At 41.3% G+C, this 10878-nt stretch overlaps 1 long non-coding RNA gene across 1 annotated transcript; it reads right to left on the bottom strand.

Moving 5' to 3' along the window:
• Nucleotides 1-338: 338 nt before the first annotated feature.
• LOC311427786 lies at nt 339-7696 on the bottom strand. Its single transcript, XR_014687562.1, has 3 exons — nt 7304-7696; nt 6001-6136; nt 339-2046 (listed from the first exon to the last, which is right to left on the bottom strand). It is a non-coding gene; the product is annotated as an uncharacterized lncRNA (long non-coding RNA).
• Nucleotides 7697-10878: the final 3182 nt, after the last annotated feature.

Raw genomic sequence — 10878 nt, 5'->3', positions numbered from 1 at the left:
AGAAAGAAAGAAAGAAAGAAAGAAAGAAAGAAAGGAAGAAAGAAAGAAAGAAAGAAAGAAAGAAAGAAAGAAAGAAAGAAAGAAAGAAAGGAAGGAAGGAAGAAAGGAAGGAAGGAAGGAAGGAAGGAAGGAAGGAAGGAAGGAAGGAAGGAAGGAAGGAAGGAAGGAAGGAAGGAAGGAAGGAAGGAAGGAAGGAAGGAAGGAAGGAAGGAAAGGAAAAAAAGAAAGAAAGAAAGAAAGAAAGAAAGAAAGAATATGATATCTTGCATGTCTGCAAAAAACAGCAGTTAAGTTAGTCAAATTAATAGTCTGTTACTTTTTTTTTTTTTGACTTCTTTTTACAGATAAAATTAAATAATGTTTTCACAATATATAAACTCAGTTAGACAGCCTTTTAAAAACATATCTTGGTCTCATGAGAGGAAGATCTGCTGGTTCCTGGGTTCAGTCAGGACAGCACTGAAGTTAATTCACAAACTGTGTGAATTTTCTAGAGACAATAAAAGAGAAAACATTGGCAAAAAGATGCCACTCCCCTGCCAAACATCACATAAAGTAAGTGAACCAAGATAAACTAGCTTCATACTGGAGTACTGGTAATCCAGAAGTATAAATTTTCACAGCCAAATAATGTTATACTGTCTTTATTTTTATATGTTTCCAGCATTAGCAGAAAGTTTTCTGGACATACAGACTTTATAATACAGCGATTGCAGCTCCCTCTTTCAAGTAGCACCAAAATATAAAGCTACCAATCAAGAAAATTAAGACACTTCTCATTAAAATAGGTATGCACACACACACATATATAAACACAAACGTGTACATACCCACATAAACAAATAAAAAATAACCCTAGAAAAATTAGTTTCATGTAATACTCAAGTTTATATCAGAAGCATTGGCAAATGGGACTTACACCTAGAGAAGAAAGCCATTTTTCATTATAGGAGAAAATTACCAGCAAGATTGGTGTTGTTCAATGTATTCATAAGCAATGTAAAGAAAAGAATCAACGGTGATGTAACAGCAACCTCTGACAACACAGAATTCTTTAGAAGAATCAAAATTAAGCAAATTTTAAAGTTCTACAAGAGGACCTCTTTATATTACATCATCAAGAAACAAAATGGTAGGTGAGATTGTGTGTGATAAAGGTACATTTGATACTCAGGAAAAAAAATAAAAATAAAAAAAAAATCTCACACACTGTCATCTTTATTTTGCCTCCCGTGCTTGTTCATAGCCCTCTGATGACACCAGGTAAGAGCCCAAACTGCCCATGCTCCTAAAATTTTGCAATGTGAGAGCATGTGGGGGCCCCGCCAAGGGGTATAGGTATATGGGGAGCATACAGAGGCTGTCTTTTTACAGGACATAAGAATGCATATTTCATCTTGCCTAACACATTTTATTTCCAATTTGTGTACAATCACGACTTCCTTAAGCAACCTGTGATTACTGGTGTGATCCCTTCACATTCATGACACTTAATGGTTAATAAATTTTCCCATTCTTAGACTCTTTCTTAAATGTCAACTTTCTCACACTCATGATGATGTCTTCAGATGTTATGAAACCTCCTGAGGCCGAGAGGAAAGCCAATGATGCAACCTTCTGCTGCCAAATGAAATTTCACAATTTGTTCTTCAGTGTTTGCTTTGACTTCAAAAAATGTATACTACGTATTTCTACGTCCATCTCAAATGGAACTTAACATTACTGAGAACCAAGTTACAAAGTCTAAGAAAATATTCTCTGAAGGGATAGGGTGGAGGAGTCTGTTGAGTCACTGCCAGCTGCTCTCCATTTTCTTTCATCCACTGTGTGTTTATCCTTGGCAGAGATGTTAACTTCAAATCCAAACAACCAACACCATCACTTCTGACCAACAGAAGAGTAAAAGTCCACTAAGCCTCAAATCTACTGACTCATTCTTCCCATGTTTTCCTGAGGATGATAAACCTATCTAACAAACATTGGGGTGAGAGTGAAGAGAGGGGCACTTACAGTCCAGGAAGCAAAAGTCTTTCTCCAGCTCTCAACCTGTGCACGTATGCAAACAAAGACGGGACGTTAGCCATCGAACAGCATAACATTAAACACCATGCAATACCACTTTAATCATACTTTCTTCCTGTTTTCTCAGCAGGTTTCTTCTACTTGTCATTTTTCTGTAACTGTAATTTGGAAGCCAAAATAGCTGGAGAACACGTTTAACCTGTCACCAAGAAGTGAACAACTGTACAACACTCACGGGTGAAGGAAAGCTCCGTTCCCAGCTCTGAGGCTGGTGAGAGGATGGTGGTGCTCGAAGGACATGACATGGGTCATGGTTACAGTAGCTACCCCTCTCCCACGCCAACAAATACCCACAGGTCTGTTGGTTGCTGCTAATAGCAAATGACCACAGTCCTCGGTCTGTGGAATAAAAATATACTGCGGAATTAAAATAAACTACAACCATAGATGCCTCTTCTCGGGCCAAAATTGGGTAATGATGTCATGAAGTTGTGCCACAAAACATCACCAGAGCTCTGCCCTCTAGAAGAGTGTGGTTTTCAAGGATCTCAATCTTGTGTGGATATTTCTGAAGATTAAGTAAACGCTGCACGTTTGTTGAAATGTCTGAATTAAAAGTTCAGAGTTTTTGCCAGTTAATTCATCAGAACTCCTGTTGTCTTTATTGGTCTCTACAAAAGGGACAGGATCTCAAAACCATGGATTTTTTTTTCAGTATGGTATGAAAATATAGGGAGATTTGAACCTTAGAAACCTGAAGCATTTATGCAACTACCAGTTCCAGCAACAAACCAAAGAGAAATATACTGGGAACATTTTCTTTTCTCCTCACTGCTTGTGCTATGCATTATTACCCAGCCTTAAAGCTATGATATTTTCAAAAGATTACAAAGATACCAGGGCTCAAATGTAAATTGGCCTTTCTCAGTCTGTAGGGAATCTCTAATATAGTAGGTACTATAAGCAGAAAGTCCTCCAGTAATAACTTGTAAATAGTCATTGAATCATTGAATAACACAAATTGGAAGGGACCTCTGGAGGTCCCAGATCAAATCCCGTTCTCTTGGTGGAGAAGATCTTAGAGCTCTACAGCTAGTTTTCCTCATACATACTGAAGCTTTTGACATTGACAGCTGTTCTTGTAGTCTATAACCAGTACTAAGTCCAGCCGGTAGCAAAACTACATAAAACTTCTCCAAAAACAGAATTGGGTTGTGGAAAAAACAAACAAACAAACAAACAAACAAAAAAAACACCGCATGATCTGTATATATTTGTTCTGTATGTATCTATTGATGCAACATCCAAGCCAAAGGCTGTAATACTGATTTTTTACTTGAATATTCACATTGTTTTTCGCACTTTTTTTTTTTTTTTCTGAATAGGAGACATGACAAAATATCTTTGCTTTGCAACATGGAGATTTCCATGATAAGCAAGAAATTGTGTAAAAAGAAAGAACATTCATGTTTGCTAGGTAACTAATTTGTTCAGCAGTCCGATTACCAAATTTGCTCCCCCACAGTAAACGTGCATCTGGCTCTCCCAGAGCAAAGAGGTTAGCATCTGTTCCAAATCTTTTATTTCTTTAACAACTTCTTGCTTATAAATGTAGAATTGTTAGGGCTGAAGTAGATTTTCCACCAGATAGAGAATAAAAACAATAACTGGTTACAGATTCTGCATAGCATAAGATATATTAAGTGTGTGTTTCTTCAAGATTTCTGTGAAATAACCAAATACCATGACAAGCAGGGTCCTATACCTCAACCCATTATTCTGCAGATTGAAGGTGACAGTTTGCCTTCCATTCAGTGGAATTTGTTTCCTTAATTTCAAACTCCATACAAGTCCACACTCTGGATTCTTCCCTCAGCTCCCACAAGTCACCAGAGGGCTTAGAACGATATTTAATTCATGCTAGAGGTTACTTATTTCATGATAACTCATTCCTTGCAGCCCACCCAAAACCCAGATGGTAACAGCTTTCAATTACTGTTGACATAAAATGCATATGAAACAGATGTGGAAAGCCTAGTGTAAATGTGAATACTGGGTTGACCGAAACACAGTTTGATATTTGCTGTAAGAGATATCTTTCAGCAGCAAAGTTTTCCTGTTACCCCCAAGCACCATTATGAATTCCTGGTCAAGGAATATATAGAAATCATCTATATATTAACTTTAACATCACCTCGTATATGTCACACATTTCTGCTTGATGCTGGCAAGTTAAACCAGCACTTCACTTACAAGGCTTTTTAAGCTTTTTCTTCTGGTTTAATCGGGGCTTCTTGTGTTATTTCAGAGATCTACTTGCCACTTGCTTGTCAGCAGCAGATTATAATGTTTCTCCATCCCATAGCTCTAGCAGTTATTGCTCCAGTCCTTGTATTTACTACATGATGCCAAGGAAATCTCTTGGGCTATAGGGTTAAAATTTGTCCTGCTATGTTTCTGTTTTCAGCAGTAGCGCACCCTGTTTCAGTTCTCTGGTTCCATGGAGGAGTCTAAATGTTCCTCAAATTTACATCAAGGAGGTTACACATACCAGGTACAATAAGGTTTCATCTTCAGATTCATCACAACCATATGTCAAAAGAAATATTAATTTGATTGGGTTTCCGATCCAAGTTTCTCTGCCAAATGTTTTCCCAAAATAATTGCAGCCATAATATTTTCTAGCTAAAGTAATTGCAATGTAGTAAAGTACTGTATGTATGAATATTCACAGAAGTTTGCTAGTCAATCCTTTTGTTGTTGTTGTTGTTGTTGTTAACTTTCACTTCCACAGTTTGCATTCACTTAGACATTAGGGGGCTGGGGATATTTTTTTTTCCTTTGGTTGTTTTGATTGTTGATTGTGTTGTTTGGTTTGATTTTTTGTTTTGTTTTGTTTTTGCTTGTTGTCAGAGCTTTATCTGTATATAGCGGGTCCTCTCCCTGGGCTCTGCACTGTGTACCACTCAGATCACTGGAAGCCCCAGGAGGAAAATGCTGCCAGGTCTTCAGGACCTACCCCCAGCTGACAAAGTGATCTTATCCAGGTCAGCTCCTAGGTATTGTTGACTAAACTTGCAAGGTCTTGTACTCAACTTGAAGATATTGCTCCATTTGGTTGTTACACAACTTTTTATGAACGTCACACATACTCATCAATTCTAAAGTATCAAGGGAAAAAAAAAAAAAAAAAAGGCAAAACTATCACCGTTGTCAGAAAACCAGAAACCCGGCAGGGTGGAGACATGAGTCTACTGGAATGGAATCATCAAACTGCCAAACTCTAATAATCTTTGACTTTCTTCCAAGAAAGTTGTTCCATTTCAGCTCTGTCAACTTTCTAATACAATTCTGAAAACAATGGCATCGTGAAACAGGGGGAGGAGAAAGAGGAAAAGGGAATGAAACAAAAGGGAGGGCAGAGAAGCATAAAGGCAAAAAAGAACAGGTAAAAAGGTACAAAACAATACAGAAATATTTAAAAATCTCAGAGCAGTAGAGAGGAGGTACATAGAGAGCCTTGCCATTGAACAAGTGGAAAATGCGAATTAAACTTCTGTCAAGAAACGTGAAATTTGCAGGAAGTCCCTGAAATTCAAAGGAAGTAGAAAGGCATGAAGACCTTGCTTTGCACAATGAGTTGATCCCAAAGAAATAACATCAGGTTGCTCTCTAGTTTTTATTTATTAAGCTATATCACACAGGATTATTTAAAAAAAAAAAAAAAAAAAAAAGCAGTTTCTATTTAATATGCATTTTGGCACATTATAACACAAATCTAGCAGAAGAAATCTTTCTATTCCCCACTGAAAATGTTGGAGACTGCTGGTGTCTAATTAGATTGAACAAAATTAGTGTCAACCAACCAACTAACAAAGGCACAGTCCATGCTCCAAAATCTTGATAGCATGAATGCTGCATGGACAGTGGGGCACCAGAGTACCAGAGGGAGAATTTGACATTTGGTGATGGACATACCTCACTGTAGTCTGATGATTTGAAGCAGTCACTGTCGTAACTGTTGCATGTTACAGGGGTGCTTCACACAGCACCTCATGACACCAGCCTTGTGCTTACCACAGTGGTCTTGGCCCTCCAGCAAGGCTAAAGCCCCCTGGAAAAACAGAGGCAGGTAATATCAGGGAGATAAGGAGACAAAAGCATCTCCCTCCTTCACAGCTGATAGTTTGGTAACCAACAACCCTTTATCCAAAAAGGCTTAGTGCTACATGGTGATATTTAGATACCTTTTTAATGTCAGCATCAAAAAGATGGGGTTGTGGGCAACAAAAAACAGGGATGCTCTTAAGGCCACAGAACAATGGAGGAACATTTCTGCAGCCCCTGCTCCTGCCTGAGATCTGAAGCAGGGTGTGTGAAAGCTATCTTTATAGTCCACAACAGGCAGCTGTGGGCCAGGCTTGGGCCTCAGCATGTTATTTGCATTCCCTGACCCACACCCAAGCCTCATACATGACTCCGTGCACAAAATGTCCACGGAGGTTTACTCATGGAGTGTAGTCAGTCTGAGGCTGCAGTGAGGACCAAGGGCAAAATATTTGTGAATAGGACTGGAGGGGTTGCCAGTTTCCTGTGTATTAAAATATTTTAAAATATATCATTCGGAGTACAGTTGTAACTGAATACTCACAATGCATTTTCTGTTTGATCAGCTGAAACGTAATATTTCTACAAGGCTGGTAAAAATGAAAAGTGAGAGAGAGAAGCAGTGTTCTGAATTTAAAATGTAAATGACCAGCTTTAGTGAGGTCCTAAACCCCCCTGCAAATCTGGTGTATCTGGATTTGCACTGAAGTAAACAGGATTTGATGATGCTTACTGCCTCCCTAGAAAGATGGAGAATTTTATGAGTCTTGAGTAGACTGGTTTTGCCCACTAAATCCTTTTTTAAGCATAATTTAATTACACAAACACATTAAGAACGGACAATAAAGCCACTGGTAGATAACACCTACAGAAAACATTAAAGAGAATGCACTATCTCATCCCGGACCAGGCCAGAAACAAGGCAGTGTAACCAGGTACTGTAAGTGCTGATAAAAGGACCCCAATGCCCAAAGCCAAGCCTACGTCATGTTTTCTGTAAAGGCCCCTTTTCCAAGAGTCTCTCCAGAAGCACTTCTGTAAGCAGCTGCCTGCCCCCTCTTCCTACACTACATCAACTGGCTAGCACAGTCCGCAGTTGGTTTGGAGAGCACAAAGTGATTGCTATGTTTATGAAATCCTATTCCTGTTAGTCAAGGAAATGAGCTTGACTCACCGACTTGTTTATGAGTTTTGCTTTATGCAAGCTACTGCTGACTTCAAACTGCTGATCCACTCACACCGCTCAAGACGTCTGCTCAGAGGGGATTTACACGAGTTTCTGTTTCTGCAAAGCATTCCTCTTTCTTCAGATGCACTGTTTTTACAGTCCTCAAGTGTTACAGTGAAAGTAGCTGGGCCTCGTATGGTGCAGCAGTGTAACCACAGCAATGCGGCCCAGCATCTCCCCAGCACTCCTAGCTCATTAGCCCCGTGAGTGAGAGGATGATTTACTCTCCCTGAGCACTCCCCTCCCATGCCGGTCCCTGCCAGCAAGTATGCAGCGGCAGTAATTCTGTTTTTAAATTGAAGAGTGGCTGCACAGGCTTTGAATTTAATCAATTTCTTAGGGGAAAAAAAAATAATATATATATATATATTAGTCTTTCATAAGTGGGTTTGAAGAGCTGGAAGGTGAACCCTCAAGGACTCTGAAGGAATTGTGATTACAAGTTTGAAGCAGCCTGAGGTCTCAGAGTTGGAACTATAATGAAGTTAGCTTAACAGAGAAAATAAGAAAAAAAAAATAGTTGAATAACTTGCAGAAATCTCACTTTGAAAGTTTCCTTTCTTGGCTCTCCTCCCCACTTGATATGCATTGGAAAAATGTAGTGAGACTGAGCCCCCTTTCCTTTCCATGGGGACACAGCACATACCCGGGGCTCAGCCTCCCTTTGTCCTAGCATAGCTGGGGCTGGAAGCTGGGGCTGGAAGCTGGGGCTGGAAGCTGGGGCCATCACAGCCCATGCAAAATGCATGTCAGCATGAGTCAGAGAGATTTTTTGGGGGCTAACTGAAGGGAAGTCAGGGAAGAGGAGAAACCACGCTCTGTCTTCTGCATGTAGAGCTCACTGATGAAGATGTGATAAGAAAATTGCATCTATGAATGTACAGCTATACGGCTTGTGTGCACATGCAAGCTTACACACCGTTTGAATTTGAGCCCATTTTCAAATGCTTACTTCTGGGGATTTTAGCTTCTTAGGTAAGCATAATGTTACCACAGACTGTTGGATATTATGAAAAGAAAGGAGTGAGGGAAAAAAAAAAATCAGCAATTGTCAGCTGTTTTGCCTTTCAGAGGCCTGAAATCTCACTTTCCCTTTTAAAGAATAAAAACACTCCAGCTAATTATATCCTTTCGGTCTTCATAGAAGGAATGTTCTGTGGGTGCTGCTGAAAGACACCAAAATAATTTTTCATCCCCCCCACCCCCCACCCCCCAGAGGGTTTATCCCATTTCCAATCCTCTGCTCAGCGCCGGGGCGGCCATCCCGCCGTTCCCCCTGGTGCTGGCACTGACCTGACAGCGAGGCAGCTCAGGGACTGAAGCTGGCAGAAAACACGGCGTGCAAAAATAGTTTTCTGCCGGCGCAGCTCGCCCGCTGGCTCCCCGCGGGCTCAGGGGAGCGTCAGGGCTGTGGTGGTAGGACGACACCGTGGCTGGCATTCAGCGGGTCAGGTTAGGTGGTGGTGGCATCAGCCAGCTCACGCCGGGCCTGCTCCGTTGTGTAACACCCATTTTCTAGGGCTTGCGAGTTTCTGAGCGTGCTAGAAACGGCTGGAGAACCGCTCCGCTGCGAGCGGCGGTAAATATAGCACAAAGGCAGCCTGCGCGCGGCTCGCGTTGAGGCTGTGTGTCACCAGGCTGCCATCTGCAGAATGCGCTCTGGACCGCTGTCAAGTTCCTGAAGGACAGTGCGAAAACCAGGTCACCGTGTGCCGGGCTCTCCTGCTTCCAGCTGCTGAGCCAAAGGGACTGGAGCAGAGCAGGACGGCAGAGCAGGACAGCAGCGTGTCTGCTCCGCGAGCCCGGTGGCATGAAGAGCAGGCCGTGAGGTCTGCCTGGCTCCAGCCTGGGGTGGCTTCTTCTCGGCACCTCAGCTGCTAACAGCTCGAGCAGGTTCCCTCACACATGGCCTGTCTTATTCTAACCCCAATCCATGGCAGCTCGCTGTTATTTAGGCCTTATGGGCCATAGTTCTTCTTGGTTAGGCCTCACTTCACTCCGCTATCACTCCTCCTCCTGCAGTCTTCTCCCCCGTGGTCATCGTCAGACAAGCAGAAGACCTTGATCAGCCTCCTGGATGCCTTCAGAGCCCCCTGTGCTCCCTTCTCACAACACCTCGAGACCTCTCTTTCACTTATCATCCTGCTGAGGAGCCACATCTCTCGCATGTTTGGGTCCAAGGCTGCACCTTCAGTATCTGTAAAGTCAGCAGGTGCAGCTGGATGGGGAGGACCATGCATTTCTTCTGGGAATCACCACCTGGAGGGACAAGGGCAGGGAGAGTCCAGTGGGGTCATTGGGACACAGAGGATGATCTGGGTTCTCAAAGGGAGGCCACATTCCTGGTTGGAGATAAGAGAAAAGCTGGATTCCAAACAAAAGAAACAATTAAGAAGGAGACGGGGAATCACTGGCTTTGAACATCAAAGAATGTTATTTTTCTTGCAGAGGCAGATTAACACTCATCTGCAGAGAAAAGCCATTGAAGAAATGCAGTTTTAATGAGGAAAATTAGTAATGAACTGCATCCGTGATGTTTTTTGAAAACACAGAGATTTTAAGACAAAAAATAAAGTGGTCATTTCCAACACATTTTTTTTTTTTCACATCTTAAAAGCAATCTAATTTTTAAAAAGCTGCAGAGAATTTGAATACTTTGACTTTACACTTCTTTTTTTTTTTTTTTCTTTCACCATCAATCTAAAACAACTAAGATTTATTTTTTCTAGCTCAAAAAAAAAAAATCTGACACTGAATTTAAAGCAAAACATTGCTTGTCATTTCCCTCTACCCCCAAACCCTTCCAGAAAAAAAAAAAAAAAAAAAAAAATCTGTTTTCTTTTGAATCATAGAATCATAGTTTTGGTTTAGTCACCTCTAAGGATCTTGGGTATTGCCATCTGCTTTCTGGAAATCAGTTGTTTCAGTCTGGGCAAACAAAAAATCAAGAAGTTTAAAAGTACCTGATCTACCTGTTCCTTTTAGATACCCTTTTCCTTAACAAAACAAAACAAAACAAACAACCACCACCACTCCCCCAATAAAAAACACCGCCACAACAACAAAAACCAGACTGCTTACATAAAAATGGTAATGCAAGTCAGCGTTGCGCACATTGTGCACGTATCTTTCCAAGTGTCTCACAGTGTAAAGTAACGACAGGCATGCCTGATGCAGCACAAGCTCTGCATGTTGAAGGCAACCAGATAAAATGAAATGCATCCCCCTCTCCTCTCCCCCCAGCGATGCCAGGTATTAGGAGAATTACAGATATGCTGACAAGCAAAGTGCAGGGCCTGGCTGTGCTACATGGAAGATTTGAAATGTACCATTTAACCAGCTTTTGCCTAAGATTTTCTGCAATGCATGGAGTTGATGGTTTCTCCCAGCAAAGCTCTATGAAATTTATGAGTTCCACTCTGTAGGAATTTGTACAAGCGTGTTCACATACTCATATACCAGTGAGCTCCCCCCAAGAACATCAAACAAGTCCAGATCTCTGGTTGTGCTAATTGAGTCAG

The sequence above is a fragment of the Aythya ferina genome (assembly GCF_964211825.1).
Source record: "Aythya ferina genome assembly, chromosome: Z".
Lineage (NCBI taxonomy): Eukaryota > Metazoa > Chordata > Aves > Anseriformes > Anatidae > Aythya > Aythya ferina.
This window is presented reverse-complemented; position numbering and strand designations above follow the sequence as displayed.